Genomic DNA, 20573 nt, shown 5'->3' with positions numbered 1-20573 from the left:
AAGAAAGTAAAAAGTTAGGCCAGACGCAGTGGCTCACGCTGGTAATCCTAGCACTTTTGGGAGGCCGAGGCGTGTGGATCACCTGAGGTCAGGAGTTCAAGACCAGCCTGGCCAATGGGGCAAAACCCCATCTCTACTAAAAATACGAAAATTAGCCAGACGTGTTGGTGTGTACCTGTAATCCTAGCTACTTGGGAGGCTGAGGCAGGAGAATCGCTTGAACCCGGGGGGCAGAGGTTGCAATGAGCCGAGATCCCACGATTGCACTCTAGCCTGGACAACAAGAGCGAAACTCCGTCTCAAAAAAAAAGTTAATGTCTCTCTCCCTTCCTGCCCTTGACTCCACTCCCACTACCCCAATCCCAACTCCAGAGTAGTTGCTGTTAATTTTTCATGTCCCACATTACATGTCCAAAGAAAAAAGAAAGTTGCAGAAAATTATTTATCTGTAATGTGTATGTTGGATTCTCCATAGAAAAACGTCAGAAAGGATTAAACACCAACCACTATTGGTTATGCCTGGAAGATAGAACTGGGTGTGGGGATGGAGGACTTAAAAATTTCTGCATTGTTTTAATTTTTTAAGGATACATATGCCGATTTTTGTTTTGCTTTGTTTTTGAGAGGGGTCTTGCTCTGTCGCCCAGGCTGTAGTGCAGTGGCGCAATCTTGGCTCACTGTAACCTCTGCCTCCTGGGTTCAAGTGATACTCTTGCCTCAGCTTCCTGAGTAGCTCAGATTACAGGCGCCTGCCACCATGCCTGGCTAATTTTTGTATTTTAGTAGAGACGAGGTTTCACCATGTTCGTCAGGCTAGTCTTGAACTCCTGACTTCAAATGATCTGCCCGCCTCGGCCTCCCAAAGCGTTGAGATTACAGGCGTGAACCGCCGTGCCCAGCCTGTTTTGTTTTGAGACAGAGTCTCACTCTGTCACCCAGTCTGGAGTGCAGTGGCACAATCTCGCCTCACTGCAACCTCAGTCTCCCAGGTTCAAGCCATTCTCCTGCCTCAGCCTCCCAAGTAGCTGGGATTACAGGCGTGTGCCTCCACACCCGTCTAATTTTTTTGTATTTTTAGTAGAGATGGGCCAGGCTGGTCTCGAACTCCTGGTCTCAAGTGATTCTCCCGCCTTGGCCTCCCAAAGTGCTGTGATTACAGGCGTGTAATCACACATAGATTTTTAACAATTTACTTGAGGTATAGTTTACACATAAAATTATGCATTTCAAAAATGTACAATCCAATGATTTTCAGTAACTTCACTGAGTGGTGCAACATTAACATAAGTCAGTTTCAGAACATTTAGCATACCTTGCCGGGCACGGTGGCTCAGCACTTTGGGAGGCCAAGGTGGGCAGATCACGAGGTCAGGAGATCGAGACCATCCTGACCACCATGGTGAAACCCCGTCTCTACTAAAAATACAAAAATTAGCTGGGCATGGTGGTGGGCACCTGTAATCCCAGCTACTCAGGAGGCTGAGCCAGGAGAATGGCTTGAGCCCAGGAGGCAGAGGTTACAGTGAGCCAAGATCATGGCACTGCACTCCAGCCTGGTGACAGAGGAAAACTCTGTCTAAAAAAAAAAGAATATTTAGCATACCTTATGGATCCCCCGTAAGACTCTCATGCTCATTAAGTGTTAATCCCATTTCCAACCCTGGCCACAAGCAAACACCAGTCTACTTTCTGTCTCTATTTTTTGTTTTTTCTGGTATATCTGATACTTCTTTTTTTTAGACAGAGTTTTGTTCTGTCACCCAGGCTGGAGTGCAGTGGCGCAATCTCGGCTCACTGAAACCTCCGTCTCCCAGGTTCAAGCGATCCTCCCACCTCAGCCTCCTGAGCAGCTGGGACTACAGGCATGCCATTGTGCCAGGTTAACTTTTTGTATTTTTTTTAGTAGAGACTGGGTTTCATCATGTTGCCCAGGCTGGTCTCAAACTCTGGGCTCAAGGGATACTCCCTCCTCAGCCTCCCAAAGTGCTGCAACTACAGGTGTGAGCCTCTGCACGGGGCCTGATACATTTTTGTAAAAAAATCAAACAGACTGGCTGGGTGCCGGGGGCTCATGCCTGTAATACCAGCACTTTGGGAGGCCGAGGTGAGCGGATCGCCTGAGGTCAGGAGTTAGGGACCAGTCTGGCTAACATGGTGAAACCCCATCTCTACTAAAAATACAAAAATTAGCTGGGTGCAGTGGCACGTGCCTGTAGTCCCAGCTACTCAGGAGGCTGAGGCAGGAGAATCACTTGAACCCAGGAGGCGGAGGTTGCAGTCAGCCAAGATGGTACCACTGCACTCCAGCCTGGGCGACACAGCAAGACTCCATCTCAAACAAACAAACAAACAAACAAATAAATAAATAAATAAATAAATAAATAAATAAATAAAATAGACCTTTTCGGCCTGGCACAGTGGCTCACACCTGTAATCTCAGCACTTTTGGATGCGGAGACGGATGGATCTCTTGAGGCCAGAAATTTGAAACCAGCCTGGCCAACATGGTGAAACCTTGTCCCTACCAAAAAATAGACAAATTAGCCAGGTGTGGTGGCACATGCCTGTAGTTCCAACTACTTGGGAGGCTGAGGTGGGAAAATCACTTGAACCTGGGAGACAGAGTTTGCAGGGAGCCAAGATCACACCACTGCACTCCAGCCTGGCTGACAGAACCTCTTGAAAAAAAAAAAAAAGAAAGAAAGAACAAAAATCAAATAGACCTTTTAGGAAAAAAGAATAAAGGCCAGGTGCTGTGGCTCATGCCTGTAATCCCAGCACTTTGGGAGGCTGAGGCAGGTGGATCACCTGAGGTCAGGAGTTTGAGACCAGCCTGGCCAACATGGTGAAACCCTGTCTCTACTAAAAATACAAAAAATTAGCCAGGTGTGTTGGCAGGCACCTGTAATCCCAGATACTTGGGAGGCTGAGGCAAGATAATTGCTTGAACCCAGGAGGTGGAGGTTGCAGTGAGCCAAGTTCACGCCATTGCACTCCAGCCTGGGTGACAAGAGGAAAACTCTGTCTCAAAAAAAGAAAAGAAAAGAAAAGAAAAAGAAAAAGAAAAGAAAAAAAGGAATAAAAGTGTCACCTAATCTCACCCAGTAATAATAACCCAACCTTTTCCTATGTATATATATTGTTCCAACCTTTTTTATGCATATAAATATATCTCTTTTACAAAGTGAGATTATTGTATGCCTTCTGTTTTGATTATTTTCACTTAATATAAAATGAATACACTTCCTTTTGTGTAACTAAATATTCTTCTGCATAATGTCGTATTTTAAGAAACATTTAATTAAACCAAGTACCTGTGTTGGGTATTTGGGTGCTTTCAAATATTTTCACTATTATAAATAAGGGAAGGTAATAGATGTTGTAAAGCTCTTGAGCTCAGTGCACTTTGAAATCACACCTAAGTTCAAGTACCAGCACCCCCTGTTTTATCCATTTATTGCTCAAATATTTACTGAAAACCTATTACATGCTAGTTCCTAGGAATACAAAAGCAAGCAAACAGCTACCCTGCCCCAGCTGAAGGTGGGCTCTGGTCTAACTCCCAGTTCCGGGCTGTTGGTCCCAAGCTACACTGCCATCTATAGAAGGTGCTCACCTTTTATATGTATATATATATATTTTTATTACCCTTTAAGTTCTGGGGTACATGTGCATAAAGTGCAGGTTTGTTACATATGTATACATGTGCCATGTTGGTGTGCTGCACCCATTAACTCGTCATTTACATTAGGTATATTTCCTAATGCTATCCCTCCCCCCTTCCCCCACCCCACAACAGGCCCCGGTGTGTGATGTTCCCCTTCCTGTGTCCAGGTGTTCTCACTGTTCAATTCCCACCTGTGAGTGAGAACATGTGGTGTTTGGTTTTTTGTCCTTGAGATAGTTTGCTGAGAATGATGGTTTCCAGCTTCATCCATGTCCCTACAAAGGACATGAACTCATCATTTTTTATGGCTGCATAGTATTCCATGGTGTATATGTGCCACATTTTCTTAATTCAGTCTATCATTGTTGGACATTTGGGTTGGTTCCAAGTCTTTGCTATTGTGAATAGTGCTGCAATAAACATACGTGTGCATGTGTCTTTATAGCAGCATGATTTATATTCCCATTACTGGGTATATACCCAAAGAAGGTGCTCACCTTTAAAGAACCACATTGAAGGCTGGGCGTGGTGGCTCATGCCTGTAATCCTAACACTTTGGGAGGCTGAGGCGGGTGGATCACCTGAGGTCAGGAGTTTGAGACCAGCCTGGCCAACATGGTGAAACCCCGTCTCTATTAAAAATACAAAAAATTAGCCAGGCGTAGTGGCAGGCGCCTGTAATCCCAGCTACTTGGGAAGCTGATGCAGGAGAATCGCTTAAACCCGGGAGGCGGAGGTTGCAGTGAGCCGAGATCGCGCTGTTGCACTCCAGTCTGGGCAAGAGGAGTGAAACTCCGTCTCAAAAAAAAAAAAAAAAACCATACAAAAAAACCCACACTGAAACAGAGGCGGTAAACATCTAGAACTGTGCTATCCACCCAACAGACACTAACCAAATGTGGCTATTTAAATTTAAATTAGTCAAAATTTCAAGAAAATTTGAAATTCAGCTGCACGAGGTACATTTTATGTGCTCCATAGCCGCATGTGGCTAGTGGCTACTGTACTGGACAGCACTGATATAAAACATTTTCATCATTGCAGGAAGGCCTATTGGTTAGCACTGACCTAGAGGAACAACAATTATATAGCAGTAGTCACAAGAAGAATATCTTACCTGTGTATTTTTTTCCAAAGCACCTGCCCTGGGAGGTAGAGAAGTTGGTCTGGCCTCCTCTACTCTTTATTTCCCACCCCTCCCCCAACTGTACGCCAGTTCTATAGAAAGCAGCTGAAGACAAAAAGCTGGCTGGTTGTGCTGTGGGTGAGGGGTAAGGTCATGGAGGATGTGACATTCCTCAACTTCCTGCCATCATTTCTAAATCAACTTTCATCTCCAGTCATTCTGTCCTCCTTCCCTCCTTTTACCAAAACCAGCTCCTCTCAACAAAGGCCAGCTCCCTTCCCCAGTGCCTGGACGCCCTCCTTTCCTGCCCTCTAAGGAAGTACACTTCCTAGTTTGTTCCTCTCTGGTATGGCCAGCCTCTCCCTCTCTACTGGATTATTTCCATTATTATCCAAGCAGTCTCTTCCATTGTTTAAAAAGAAAAAAGAAAGAAACAAGAGCTCCAGGTGATTCACCTGCACCTTACCATTCGAGAAGCACAGACCCAATTTCAGCAGGTACAGATGCCAATCAGAGCCTCAAATGCCATAGCAGAATTGCTGTTGCTGATATGATGTCTGAAATGGTGAATAACTCTTGGTAGGGTCTAAGAAAAACAAGATATAATCTTCATTCACTTTGCATAGTATTTGCCTCCCTGGAGTATTAAACTCATGCTAGAATGTACTTTGTGTTTATATTAAAAATGGAAATTAGTTGTTAAGCTCACATAATTATATATGGGACTTTCATCCATGTAAGTGTCCAGTGGGACATTCAAAAGTCATATGACATGAGGCCAGGCATGGTGGCTCACGCCTGTAATCCCAGTACTTTGGGAGGCAAAGGCGGGTGGATCACTTGAGGTCAGGAGTTTGAGACCAGCCTGGCCAACATGGTGAAACCTTGTCTCTACTAAAAATACAAAAGTTAGCCAGGCGTGGTGGTGGGCGCCTGTAATCCCAGCTACTTGGGAGGCTGAGGCAGGAGAATCACTTGAACCCGATAGGCGGAGGTTGCAGTGAGCCGAGATCGCACCACTGCGCTCCAGCCTGGGTGACAGGGCGAGACTCCATCTCAAAAAAACAAAAAATCATGCAATGCTATCCATGCATTATATGACATCTAGCATCTCAGACTTCTCCCCCTCAATCAATACCATTATGATTACCCAACTCCACCACAAATGTCTAAAAGCTCCCAATGAAAACCATGGCTCTAGAATCTCATTCAACAGCCAACTCAGGATCTACTTGGATGTCACATGCTACTCAACTGTCCATAATTACCTAATCTTTCTCCTAAACTCCAAAACCATCTCTCCTACTGTTCCCCATTTTCAATTCCCTTATTGAGACTATTATAGCTACTGATAGTATAGGACCTATGTGTGTAGAATTTTTTTTTGATTTGTTCTTTTTGTATCCCTTAGAATAGTGCTGGGCATACAGTAGTCAACTATTAAATATTTGTTGAATGAATACCCAGCAAAATTTCCCATTCCCCTACCTTGAGTAACAAACCCCAAAACAATTTGGAAGGGGAGAAACCTGCAAGAAGAGAGCACAGACTCTTGGTCAGAAGCCCCTGCTTCCTACAGAATCTCTTCTAATACCCTTGATAATTCTATTGGCCCAAGATGCAAAAAAGCGCAGAACTACTGCTTAAACTTTCCCACCAAAGTACTTGCGCCTGGCTGGGAAGATTGAGTCAGCCCCACTGGAGGTCTGGAAAAGAGGCCCAGATTCACCAACCTCAAGCATAAAATTTCTTTGAAGTCTGGCCGGGTGGGGTGGCTCATGCCTGTAGTCCCAGCACTTTGGGAGGCTGAGGCAAGCAGATCACTTTAGTCCAGGAGTTCAAGACCAGACCTGGCCAACATAGCGAAACACCGTCTCTACTAAAAATACAAAAATTAGCTGGGCATGGTGGCGGGCACCTGTAATTCCAGCTACGTGGGAGGCTGAAGCAGGGAGAATTGCTTGAACCCGGGAGGCAGAGGTTGCAGTGAGCCAAGCTTGCGCCACTGCACTCCAGCCTGGGTGACAGAGCGAGTCTTTGCCTCAAAAAAAAAAAAAAAAAAAATTCTTTGAAGTCTCACATTTTATCTTTAAAATTCATGCAAATTTTATGTTTTATTCCCATGTTTGTTTTAACATTAAAATAATGTTTTTAATTACCACCCTTTAGGAGAAAAATTCAAAGCCTGTTTTCCCAACTCTTCAAGTAGAAATTCACACTCCAGGAAGACATTTCTTGTTCATGCTGTGGCTCTGAGTAATTCCTGGCATACCACCACCTAGCTCTGGTGGTAATTATACTAACAGCCAACATTTATTAAGCACTTATTATGTGCCAGGCAATATATTAAGCACTTAACATGCATTATGTCTTTAAACCTTGCAACAGTCCTATGAAGTAGGTACAATTTTTATCTTAATTTATAGATGAGGAGACTAAGGCTCCAAGAAGGTAAGTAATTTGCACTATATCACTGAGCCAATAAGTGGAAGACGCGGGATTCAGCTCAGTGTTCTCAGTTACTGTGCTGCCCATTCCAGTTTAAACAGCAAGGTCCTAGACTTCTAGAACAAGACGGGCTTAAGGCAGCAGTAAAGCCCTAAGAAATCATCCAGCCCCAGTATTTCACAGACCAGGCAAAGTTCTGAGGTGTCTGTGGATTTCTTGGTGGACATATTTTCAGGGGTCCACAAGTGCTAAGATAAGTTTCTAAATGGATGTCTTGGTTTCAATTATAATCTACAAATAATAATAATATGAGTAGGAATCACTAAGACAACCATCTTGTAAACAATCTCTGGCACCCCAAAATTCAGTGATGATGTTTGTGCAAAGTGATTGCCTAAAGTGACAGAGTTTAACAGAGGCAGGTATCTTAGATTGGAGGCCAAATTTTCAAGGGTCAGCAAGAAGTTGATTCCTTTAAAACAGTGATTCTCCACAAGGTGTGATTTTGACCTCCTCTCCCCAGCACATTTGGCAATCTCCAGACATTTTTAGTTGTAACAACTGGCAGCTGGGGGTAGGGGCCAGAGATGGTTCTAATCATCCTACAATACACAGGACAGCTCCCCACAACAAAGACTCATCCGGCCTGAAATGTCAATACTGTGGGTGAAGTTGAAAAACCCAAACTTTAAAAGTGTGTCTGTGAGGAGAAAAAGAACAGAGTGGAGGGGAAAGGACTGAAAATAAGGCTTCTCCGAATGAACCTTGTTAGATAGCTTTCACTTTGAAATAGTGTAAATGATTCATGAAAATGTTTAAATCATTAAGTCATATAAATTTTTAAATAATCCCTAAAATGAAAAGCCAAAACACAGACATATATTTATATCAGGTTGATAATATGACCATACAGAAACAAAGAATTACTCTAGGTGACTTTTAAACAAAGTATTTTGGGTCATAGATCTTCAGTGGGATATGTTCTAAAGATAAAGGGAAAAAAACAACAAAGAAATCTTAAACTACTTTCAGTAGTCTTATTGCTAGTGCTGTGGTTTAAATGTGCCCCACCAAAAGTTCATGTGTTAGAAACTTGGTCCTCAATGCAATAGTGTTGAGTGGTGGAACTTCTGGGAGGTGATTGGGTCATGGTGGCTCTGCCTTCGTGAATGGTAATATGGTTTGGCTGTGTCCCCACATAAATCTCATCTTGAATTCCCATGTGTTGTGGGAGGGACCCGGTGGGAGGTAATTGAATCATGGGGGCAGGTCTTTCCCATGCTGTTCTCATGATAGTGAATAAATCTCACAAGATCTGATGGTTCTATAAGGGGGAGTTTCTCTGCACAAGTTCTCTCTCTTTGCTGCCATCCATGTAAGACATGACTTGCTCCTCCTTGCTTTCTGCCATGATTGTGAGTCTTCCTCAGCTACATGGAACTGAAGTCCATTAAACCCTTTTTTCCTGTATAAATTACCCAGTCTTGGGTATGTCTTTATCAGCAGCATGAAAATGGACTAATACCAATGGATTAACCCATTCATAGATTAATGAATTAATAATATGAGTAGGAATCACTAAGACAACCATCTTGTAAACAATCCCTGGTACCCCAAAATTTAGTGATGATGTTTGTGCAAAGTGATTGCCTAAAGGGACAGAGTTTAACAGATGCAGATATCTTAGATTGGAGGCCAAATGTTCAAGGGTCAGCAAGAAATTGATTCTTGCTGAGGAATCTTGTTGAGGAAGTGAGTTAATTATCACAAAAGTGGCTCTGTTATAAAACCAGTTTTGCTGTCCGTCGTGAGTCCCCTGGCCACGTGATGCCCTTCACCACCTTGGGAATCTTCAGAGTCCCCACTAGCAAGAAGGACTTCACCAGATGCAGCTCTCTGACCTCAGACTTCCCAGCCTCCAGAACTGTAAGAAATAAATTTATTTTCTTTATAAGTTACTCAGTCTCAGGTATTCAGTGATAGCAATAGAAAATGGACTAAGACAGCTAGTAATAATATTGATACCACTATTCTGAAGTATGTCTATTGTGGGAAAAAATAAATTAGTAATTATATGAATGTTGCTAGGATCCAAGAGTGTCAGGACAAAAGAGATACAAATGTGACATCAAAGCAGTTAAGCAAAAAATGTATCATCTTAAATTTGAGTTGGAAATATCAGCACCACTTAGTAATTTTCCCCTTAGTTAAAAAAATACATATCTCTAGCTCTTTATACTTTAAAGGCCTGGAAGCAATAGCAACCCAGTAGCAACATGTACCCCCAGCAGGCACAGAGTGAAATCTCTAAATGCCATTCCACACAAAAATGGGCCGGGGCTTTCCACATTCTCTTATACAGAAAATGTATAAGATGAGCCTGGGATGTCTTGTCATGTAAGAAAGCATGGAAGTTCTCAAAGGCCAAGGAGGTCACACCAAAAGGCTATCAGAGCCAGCTTAAGGGGGCCCTAAGCCAGCAAAGACTGGACAACGAGGCCTTCAGGAAGAATAATTATAACAAACAATGAAAAGACTTTGAATATAGACAAAGCCATGAGGTCATGCTGATTCTCCTTTTTCTTCTTTATAATGGCAAGAAGAAACAAAATAATTTACTACGGGATGTTTCTTTTCTGTTGTTGTTGTTTTTTGAGACAGAGTCTCACTCTGTCAACAGGCTGGAGTGCAGTGGTGAGATCTCAGCTCACTGCAACCTCCGCCTCCTGGGTTCAAGCGATCCTCCTGCCTCAGCCTCCCAAGTAGCTGGGACTACAGCCGCACGCCACCACGCCCACCTAATTTTTTGTCTTTTTAGTAGAGATGGGGTTTCACCATGTTGGCCAGGATGGTCTCAATCTCTTGACCTCATGATCCACCCACCTCGGCCTCTCAAAGTGCTGGGATTACAGGTGTGAGCCACCATGCACGGCCGCCACTGGGTGTTTCTAAGGCAACAACTTGTTATCTAAAAATTGATCATTAAAGAGTTAAGCATTTATCAGGAAGAAGAATCCTAATACTAATAGTGGACATTTAATCAGTGCTCTGAAGTTTACAGAGTGTTTTCCTATACCTTTTTTCATTGAAGTCCACCACAGCTTGTATCTGGATGTTCTCAGCATCTCTGAGAAATACAGAAGCCTCTTCAGACCAGCAAGAGCAAGGAAACTGCTTCTACTTTGAGATTCACTAAAGAAATGGGGAAGTGGCCAGGCGTGGTGTCTCAAGCCTGTAATCCCAGCACTTTGGGAGGCCGAGGCAGGTGGATCACCTGAGGTTAGGAGTTTGAGAACCAGCCTGGCCAACATGGCAAAACTCCATCTCTACTAAAAATACAAAAAACTAGCCAGGTGTGGTGGTGGATGCCTGTAATCCCAGCTTCTTGGGAGGCTGAGGCAGGAGAATCACTTGAACCTGGGAGGCGGAGGTGACAGTGAGCTGAGATCAGGCCATTGCACTCCAGCCTGGGCAAAAAGAGCAAAACTCTGTGTCAGAAAAAAAAAAAAAAAAAAAAGGAAGCAAGGAATTACCCTAGGAAAGGGCATTTAATTCTCTCTTGGAAATTTAATAAAACCTGGAGGGTTTTCTAAAAGAAAAAAAAGTTAAGGATTTATCCTGCCTTCCATCATAAACTGTATTTCAAGGTAATATAGTTAAAACATCCCCACTGGACCACCCACATGCAGCTTCTTCATATATCTTGAGCTTCTTACAGCAATAGCTGACAAGCTGCTTAGACTAATACTTAGGACTAGCGCAGTGTCACTTTTCCTAAGTTCAGTTGGTCAAAGTAGTCACAGACTCAGCCCAGATTCAAGGGGGTAGAGAAACAGACTCAGTGGGGGAGTTCTATGCATGTACAGAAAAGGAAGGAATCAATGGTCCTTCCAGAGAGGAAACAAGCTCCACAGACATGCAGTGACAATTCTGAAGCATGGGGAGATGCTTTTCCCCCTTTGTTCATTCCACCTTTTAAACTTCTCTCAAATCTATTCTCTTGTCGTCATCCCTCCCATCATTATCTTAGTCCAACTCCGGGAGAGTGATGTCCTCATCTCCCCTCATTCTGTTATTGGCTAATTTTTGCAAACTCCCTGAGAGTTTTCCAGAAGGCCAGATAGCCCAGATAAAACAAGCAACCTAGTAAGGTGAAACTGCTCACAGGCTCACTGAACACTGAAAGGAAAGAATTGCCAGGTCCTCTGATTCTGCCGCCGCTGGTCACTATGTTCCTTTGCAAAGCTCACTTCTTAAAACCAGGTCACAGAAATCATCCTTGCTAGGTCCCAGTGAGTTTGAATTTCTTTAAAAATAGCTTGTTCTTCAAGTGCAAAAAATAACATCTGAGATGTTTGTTTAAGTGTGAAACACACCTTTGTCATGACTCAGTACGGGCTGAACGGAAGTTTATTAAACTTCCCAAAAAGAAAATTCTTCTCTTGAACCATGGGAGCTTGAGAGATGACAGCTTGGGAAACGGGAGGCGGGGGAGCAGAAAGAAGAAAAGAGGCAGGTGGAGCAGAGAGAAAGCATGGAGGCTCTTTCTCATCTCTGTGGCTTTCACACGCTATTCTTTCCACCTTGAACGACCTTCCTCCTCTAGCGAGCTTGATAATGTTCTTGCCTTCCTTGAAGCCTAATTTAAATGTCACCTCTGTGGAGCCTTCTCTGACCCCTCCAGGCAGAGTTTCTCACTGCCTCTTTGTTCTCAAAACACTTTGTACATGTCTTTATTATTAGCACATCGTATTGAAGTTGTCAGTTTACAGGTCTGTCTCTCTTCCTAGGCTGTGAGCTTCTCAGCAGCAGGGACACTGGGTGAGTCATCTGTGAACCCCTCCGCCTGGCATTGGGCCTGGCACAGGGAGAGTGTTGGCAAAGGTTGTTGATAAGAGATGGTCTCCAGGCTCAGCGGGAGATGCCTTAAATCCTGAGATGACTGCTTTCATCCCTCGTTCTACTTTGCAAAAGGTTCCTGACTCTCTCCACACCCTTCTACTGCCAAATCTTTCAGTCTACCTGCCTCTGAACTCATATGCTCTGCCTTCACTCCTTTACAACGGAAGAACTGTCCTCATGCTACCTAAGGCCAGCTGCTCCCTGTGTCCACCAGATCCCATGCCCTTTATTACGGCAATTATCCTCCTTTCTCCTGCGTCATTGATAATTTACCCTTTCTATTTCCACCGATGTACAAATACTCTGTGCTTCTCCCAATTAAGGACAAACACACACACATGCATACACACGCACAGTCCCATTTCTCTGCATTTATTCTATTCTCTGCTCAATCCACTCTACTCTGCCCACTCACTTAATCTTGTCAAGGTCACCAGTAATTTCCATGTTGCCACATCAAAATGGTCAATTCGGTTTTGGCCTCAGCTCACCTGACTCAGTAGCATTCAGCACCATTAATCCCACTCTTTGCTGGAAACACTTTCTTCCTGGGTAACCAGGACTCTGCAGCCCCTCCTCATCTCTCCACCTCACTGGCCACTGCTTCTCAGTCTCTGTGGCTGTGAAGGAGTTGGATGATCCTCCCTGTCATCCCTACCTCTAATGTTGGAGTACCCCAAGGCTCAGTCTCCCGCCAGCCCCACTATCAAACTCTCTGTGATCCATCCAGTCTCATGATTTGATATAACCATCGACAATACTCAAATTTCTATCTGCTGCCCCACTCTGAACTCCAGGCTCAGTGGCTAAGTGCCTACTCAGCATCTGGACTTGGAGATCTAAAAGGCATCTCAAACTTAACATACTCAAAACCAAACTTGTGATTCACTACTTCTTCACGAGGGTCCCCAATATCTCCATAAAGGTCACCACAGTTCACCCAGTTGCTCATGCCAAAAGCTTTGAAATTCTCTTTAATGTTTTTTTTTTTTTTTTTTTTTTTTTTTGAAATAGAGTCTCACTCCATCACCCAGGCTGGAGTGCAGTGGCGTGATCTCGGCTCACTGCAACCTCTGCTTCCTGGGTTCAAGCTATTCTCCTGCCTCAGCCTCCCCAGTAGTTGGAATTACAGATGTATGCCATCACGCCCGGCTAATTTTTGTACTTTTAGTAGAGACGGGGTTTTACTCTGTTGGCCAGGCTGGACTCGAACTCCTGACCTCAAGTGATCCGCCCGCCTCGGCCTCCCAAAGTGCTGGGATTACAGGCATGAGCCACCACATCTGGCCTCTTTAATCTTTTCTTCTCCACACTCTACATTCAGTATTTCAGAAAATTGTACTGGCTCTGCCTTCAAAATATACCCAGAAATCTAATCTTCATCCACCACATTCCCCTGCTACAACTGTTGCCAAACAATAACCTCTTTTCATTTTCTTCTTTTTTATTTTATTTTTTTTTTAGACAGGCTCTTGCTCTGTTGTTGCTTAGGCTGGAGTATAGTAGTGCGGTCACGGCTCACAGCAGTCTCGACCTCCTGGGCTCAAGCAATCTCCCCACCTCAGCCTCCTTAGTAGCTAGGACTACAGGCACATTTCACCACACCCAGCTGATTTTTGTATTTTTTTTGTAGAGACAGGGTTTTACCATGTTGCCTAGGCTGGTCTCAAACTCTTGGCCTACATGATCCACCGGCCTCAGCCTCCCGAAGTGCTGGGATTACAGGCGTGAGCCACTGTACTCAGCCTCAAACAATAACCACTTAATTGGTCTCCCTGCTTTCAATCTTTTTCAACCCAGTCACTAGGATGAGGCTTTTGAAAGAAAGGATCAGGAGCAGTCCCACAAACAATGCACCAGTGGCTTCTCCCTTTAAAATGAAATAAAATACAAAATCCTTGTCATGGTCAAGGTCCCACACTCTGTTTCCTGCCTCTCCCACCTCATCATTTTTTACCTTCTCCATTTCTGAGTGTGCCCCAACCACACTGGACTCCTTGCTGTTTCTCAAACAAATGTAGCATACTCCTGCCTCAGGGCCTTTGCACTTGCTGTTCTCTTTGCCCCAGACATTCTTTCCTATGCAGGTCTTTGGAGGTTAGGAAAGAATGTTCAGGTCTTCACTCCTTCACTTCATTCAGGTGTCCACTCAGATTCTACTTCCTCAAAGGGGACTTCCAGTAGAAACACCCCATCTAAAATAGCACTCTCTAATCCCTTATCCTGCTTCATGTTTCTCTCTCTTTTTTTTTTTTTTTTTTTTTGAGACAGAGTTTCACTCTTGTTGCCCAGGCTGGAGTGCAATGGTGCGATCTCAGCTCACCACAACCTCCGCCTCCTGGGTTCAAGCGATTCTCCTGCCTCAGCCTCCCGAGTAGCTGGGATTACGGCATGTGCCACCATGCCCGGCTAATTTTGTATTTTTAGTAGAAACAGGGTTTCTCCATGTTGGTCATGCTGGTCTCGAACTCCCGACCTCAGGTGATTCGCCTACCTCAGCCTCCCAAAGTGCTGGGATTACAGGCATGAGCCACCACACCCGGCCTCTGATTCCTGTTTCTTCATAAGCACTTATGAATTTCACATTGTATGGTATATTAATTTGTTTTTTATTTATTTTATTTTATTTTATTTTTTATTTATTTTTTGAGACAGAGTCTTGCTCTGTTGCCCAGGCTGCAGTGCAGTGGCACAATGTCAGCTCACTGCAACCTCTGCCTCCTGGGTTCAAGCGATTCTCCTGCCTCAGCCTCCTGAGTAGCTGGGATGCCATGCACGCGCTACCACGCCTGGCTAATTTTTGTTTTTTTTAGTAGAGATGGGGTTTTGCCATGTTGACCAGGCTGGTCTCGAACTCCTGGCCTCAGGTGATCTGCCCACCTCAGCCTCCCAAAGTGCTGGGATTATAGGCGTGAGCCACAGTACCTGGCCTTGATTTGCTTTTTATGGCTGTCTCATCCACCTCCTAGATTGTTAGCACCTCAACAGCATTGTCATTTATAGCTTTCTCCCCAATGCCTAGAAAAATGCCTATTATATAAGAGTCAATAAGTATTTATTGAATGAATGACTACCTGAATACCTGACTGAATGAGTCCATGTCTTTCTTCTGCCCCTGCCCTAAGCCAGGCTTCAGCATCTTCCATCTATGTAGTAGATCTTAACATATGGCCACAAATTTCTCCTACCAAATGCACACCCCTCTGCAATGTGACGTTGCCTTACCTCCTATCCTGTAGTCCCAGTACTTTGGAAGGCCGAGGCAGGTGGATCGCTTGAGGCCAGGAGTCCGACACCAGCCTGGCCAACATGGTGAAACCCTGTCTCTATTTTAAAAATACAAAAATTAGCCAGGCGTGGTGGCACGTGCCTGTAATCCCAGCTACACAGGAGGCTGAGACAGGAGAATTGCTTGAACCCGGGAGGCAGAGGTTGCAGTGAGCCACTGCACTCCAGCCTGGGCCACAGAGCAAGACTCCATCTCAAAAAAAAAAAAAAAAAAAAAGAAGTAGAGCTTATTTCCCTACCCACTGGGTCTAGGCTGATCTTGTGACCTGCTCTGGCCAATAGAATGAGGCAGAAGTGGTCATTCTATGACTCGCAAGGAAAGCCTTAAGAATCCTTGGGCCAGGCCTAATGGCTCATGCCTGTAATCCCAGTACTTTGGGAGGCCGAGGAGGAAGGATTGCTTGAGCGCAGGAGTTTGAGACCAGCCTGGGCAACATAGGGAGACCTCAACCCTACAAAAAATATTTTAAAATTAGCTAGGTGCCACGTCATGCATCTGTGGTCCCAGGTACTTGAGACTGCTTGAGCCCAGGAGTTCAAGGCTGCAGTGAGCCGTGATCACACCACTGCACTGCAGCCTGGGCAACAGAGCAAGACCCTGTCTCAAAAATAAGTAAGAGGCCGGGTACGGTGGCTCATGCCTGTAATCCCAGCACTTTGGGAGGCCGAGGCGGGTGCATCACTTGAGGTCAGGAGTTTGAGACCAGCCTGGCCAACATGGTAAAACCCTGTCTCCACTAAAAATACAAAAATTAGCTGGGCATGGTGGCTCATGCCTGTAATCCCAGCTACTGGGGGGAGGCTGGGGCATGAGAATCGCTTGAACCCAGGAGGCTTGAACCTGGGAGGTTGCAGTAAGTGGAGATCGTGCCACTGCACTCCAGCTTGGGCAACAGAGTGAGACTCTATCTCAATTAAAAAAATAAAAAATAGGGCCAGGGGCGGTCAGTGGCTCACGCCTGTAATCCCAGCACTTTGAGAGGCCGAAGCAGGCGGATCACGAGGTCAGGAGTTCAAGACCAGCCTGACCAACATGGTGAAACTCCATCTCTACTAAAAATACAAAAAATAGCTAGGCGTGGTGGTGTGCACCTGTAATCCCAGCTACTCAGGAGGCTGAGGCAGGAGAATCGCTTGAACTCAGGAGACAGAGGTTGCAGTGAACTGAGATCGTGCCACTGCACTCCAGCCCGGGTGACAGAGCGAGACTCCATCTCAAAAAAATATAAATAAATAAAATAAAAATAACAAATAAATAAATAAATAAATAAGAATCCTTGCAATTTCTACCTTCTCTCTCTTAGAACACTGCTCTGAGTCCTCCACGCTGAGAAGTCAAAGATGAAAGACTGCGCTGGAGAGAGAGACACAGCTGTTGCCGGTGAGCCCAGCCCCCAGCCACCCCGCCAGCTGAAAGCAGCTGTATGAGGTGCACAGGAGAGACCTGCAGAAGAGCTGCCCAGGCATTCCACAGAATCATGAGAAATGATGAATCGTTTTTTAAAGCAATTAAGCTTTGGGACTGTTTTGTTTCACCGTAAAAATAACTGATACAATCTAGATAGTTCCAGTGGCCTCCATTCTAGGTTTTTTTTTTCTCCAGTCTTGCAACTCCAGTGCACCACCACAGGTCACCAGAATGGTCATTCTAACTTGAACTCTCACTGGATTAAAAATTTTGTTAAAAGTCTTTAGTGGCTCAGCCTGGCGCGGTGGCTCACGCCTGTAATCCCAGCACTCTGGGAGGCTGAGGCGGGCGGATCACGAGGTCAGGAGATGGAGACCATCCTGGCTAACACCGTGAAACTCTGTCTCTACTAAAAATACAAAAAAGTAGCCGGGCGTGGCAGCGGGCGCCTGTAGTCCCAGCTACTCGGGAGGCTGAGGCAGGAGAATGGCATGAACCTGGGAGGCGGAGCTTGCAGTGAGCCAAGATCGTGCCACTGCACTCAAGCCTGGGTGACAGAGCGAGGCTCCATCTCAAAAAAAAAGAAAAAGAAAAAGAAGTCTTCAGTGGCTCTCCTTTTTTTTTTCCCTTTGTTTGGAGACAGGGTTTCACTCTGTCCCCCAGGCTAGAGTGCAGTGGCTGGATCAACTGGACTCAAGAAATCTTTTTTGTTGAAATGGATGTCTCACTATGTTGCCCAAGCTGATCTCGAACTCCTGGCCTCAAGTGATTCTCCCACCTCAGCCTCCTGAGTCACTGGGATTACAGGAAGTGGCTCCACATTTTATGAGATAACACTGAGCCTCCGAATTGTAGTGTATGAAACCTTCTGTGGCCCAGCCTCTGCAGACCTCTTCGGTCTCATCTCCAAGTACCATGGCACCCTCTGTGAGTTAGGCCACTGCTAGGAGGAACAGTTTACCTGTGGAGCTTCGAAAAATTCCAGTGCTCGGGCTCCAGCGCCAGACACTCAGATTTAATTGGTCTGAAATGGGACCCGGGCAACAGTATTTTTTAAAAGCTCCCCAGTGGATGCTAATATATAGCCAGGGTTGAGAACCATTCAGCTAGAGGATCCAAAAGTGTATTTTAAAATTGCTGATCTTGCCTTCAAGGAAATTCAAAAGCTTCAAGGAAAGACTAAATTATGCTGTGTGCCCTTTTAGCATTAAGTAAGCGATATTGTGTTCTAAGTTTTGGGAAATTGGTAATAGACGCTATGAGAACATTCTTTAATTATTTGAAACATCAATTTATCAATATTTTATTTCCTCAGTGTTAGACTCACCCTTTTCATAGTCTAATGTTTCTGATCAAATTCCACCTTATTATTGAATGTATGCATTTAATGCTTCTTTATTTTACGGAAAACTAGTAATTTCACTAAAGGTGTTTCTTATTGCCAGCAGTGATCACAATCAAAGAAACATCTTTCTGGGACATGGCATTTTTCCATGTACAAAGTGCTGTAACTTCTTTGATCCCAATTGATCTTTCCATCAACCTGGTGAGGTGGAGATTTTTAACTTCATTTTATGTGCCCTAACTGCTACAACTTATTGAGCACTTACCACTGTTCTAAGTACTTTGCAAATACTATCTCATTTAAGCCCTACAGCAACCAGAAATGTGACCATATTTTATGTACTGGGAAGCTGAGGCAGAGATGTTAGGTCAGTTGCCTAGGGTCATGATGACACAGCTGAGAGAGGACAGGGCTGTGTGACCATGAGGAAAGGATACTACAGTCCTCAGGGACTCTGAGCATGCCCTGCGGTTTTCAGGAGATGGTCCTTCTGCTTGTTTCTCAGAATAAAGTGCAGATGTCTTAATATGGCATTTGAAGCCTTTTGCAATTCTTCCCAAATGTTTATTGCAATGGTAATAAAAAATCCAGCCGGGCACAGTGGCTCATACCTGAATCCCAGCACTTTGAGAGGCCAAGGCAGTCGGATCACGAGGTCAGGAGATTGAGACCATCCTGGTTAACATGGTGAAACCTTGTCTCTGCTAAAAATACAAAAAATTAGCTAGGCGTGATGGCACGTGCCTATAGTCTCAGCTACTAGGGAGGCTGAGGCATGAGAATCGCTTGAACCCGGGAGGCAGAGGTTGCAGTGAGCCGAGATCGCATCACTAAACTCCAGCCTGGGCGACAGAGTGAGACTCCATCTCAAAAAAAAAAAAAAAAAAAAAAAAAAAAAAAAATCCACAACCCCTTAATAAAGAAAGCTGAGAATAAGGATCCCAGTAATTAAGGGCGACTGAATGCCAGGCACTTTGCACATATTATCTCTAATCCTCCTAACAACATTGTGTGAGGGGATTTGCAGGGGGCCTGGGTCGGTTTTGCTGTTAGGCACCCCTCCCCTTTCTTCTGGATTCTCTTCTGGGTATCATCCTACAGGCCCCTGTATTTTCGGTCTTGGCAGGGCTGTCAATCAAGATGCTTCGCCCTTCTCTGGGCAAGAGGTGTTCATCACACTCTTTAGGAATTTGAACCTTGAACAGAGCTATACATCATCAGAAAAAAAAAATGGGTAGAGTTGAATTATCCCAGGGACAAAGTCCTGTTGATGGTAATAATAGTATTTATTGGGAATTTACAAGTGTGAGCACAATAAGAGTTGTACATATATTAATTCATTTCATCCTGCAAACAGTTCTTTCAAGGAGTCTCTGATATACTCCCTGTCTTCCCTATCTAACAGATGGACAAACCAAGGCAACAAAACAAGGTCATGCAGGTTTATGGGTAGAGCTAGATTTGAACATAGACAGCCCGATGCAGAACCTCTTGCTTCTGCAGTCACTCCATGGCTTCTCAGCTGGTCTTTTCTGTAGATTCTGTCCCTTGGGCCTTTTCTTTCTGAGTCTAGTTCTTAGTCTGTCCCTTTAATTCAGTCATCTACACCACAGACTTGCTATTAATCCCCCTTTTGACTCATGAGGCTGAGTAGGTTTCTGTTGCTGGTGACTACAAAACCCTAAATAATTAAAGTCTTGTTATGCCTGCTTGCAGGTGAGAGGTCTGATGCTCTGGAGAGGTGAACAGATGAAAATCACTAGCTACTAATAGTAATAATAATAATAGCAACGGTAATAATGATAGTAACAGATAACATTTATTTGAGTTACTTAGCATTTAATGAGTTCTTACTACAAGGCAGGCTCTGTGCTAGGGAATTTTTATAAATTATCTCACTTAAACTTCCCGATAACCCTAAAAGGTAAAACTTTTTAAATTGAGATATAATTCACTTACCACAAAAATCACTCCGTGAAAGTGTACACTTCAGTGGATTTTAGAATATTCACAGGATTGAGCAACTATCACCACTATTTAATTCCAGAATATTTTCATCACCCCATATAGAAATCCTGTGCCCGTTAATTAGCCTTCAATCAGCCAGGCGCGGTGGCTCACACCTGTAATCCCAGCACTCTGGGAGGCCAAGGCGGGCGGATCATGAGATCAGGAGATCGAGACCATCCTGGCTAACATGGTGAAACCCCGACTCTACTAAAAAAAATTTTTTTTAATAAAAAAATTAGCCGGGCGTGGTGGCGGGCGCCTGTAATCCCAGCTACTCGGGAGGCTGAGGCAGGAGAATGGCGTGAACCCGGGAGGTGGAGCTTGCAGTGAGCTGATGTTGTGCCACAGCACTCCAGCCTGGGCGACAGAACGAGACTCC

This window comes from Pan troglodytes, chromosome 11, assembly GCF_028858775.2.
Source record: "Pan troglodytes isolate AG18354 chromosome 11, NHGRI_mPanTro3-v2.0_pri, whole genome shotgun sequence".
Taxonomy (NCBI): domain Eukaryota; kingdom Metazoa; phylum Chordata; class Mammalia; order Primates; family Hominidae; genus Pan; species Pan troglodytes.
The sequence above is the reverse complement of the archived record's forward strand: the minus strand, read 5'-3'. Positions refer to the sequence as shown.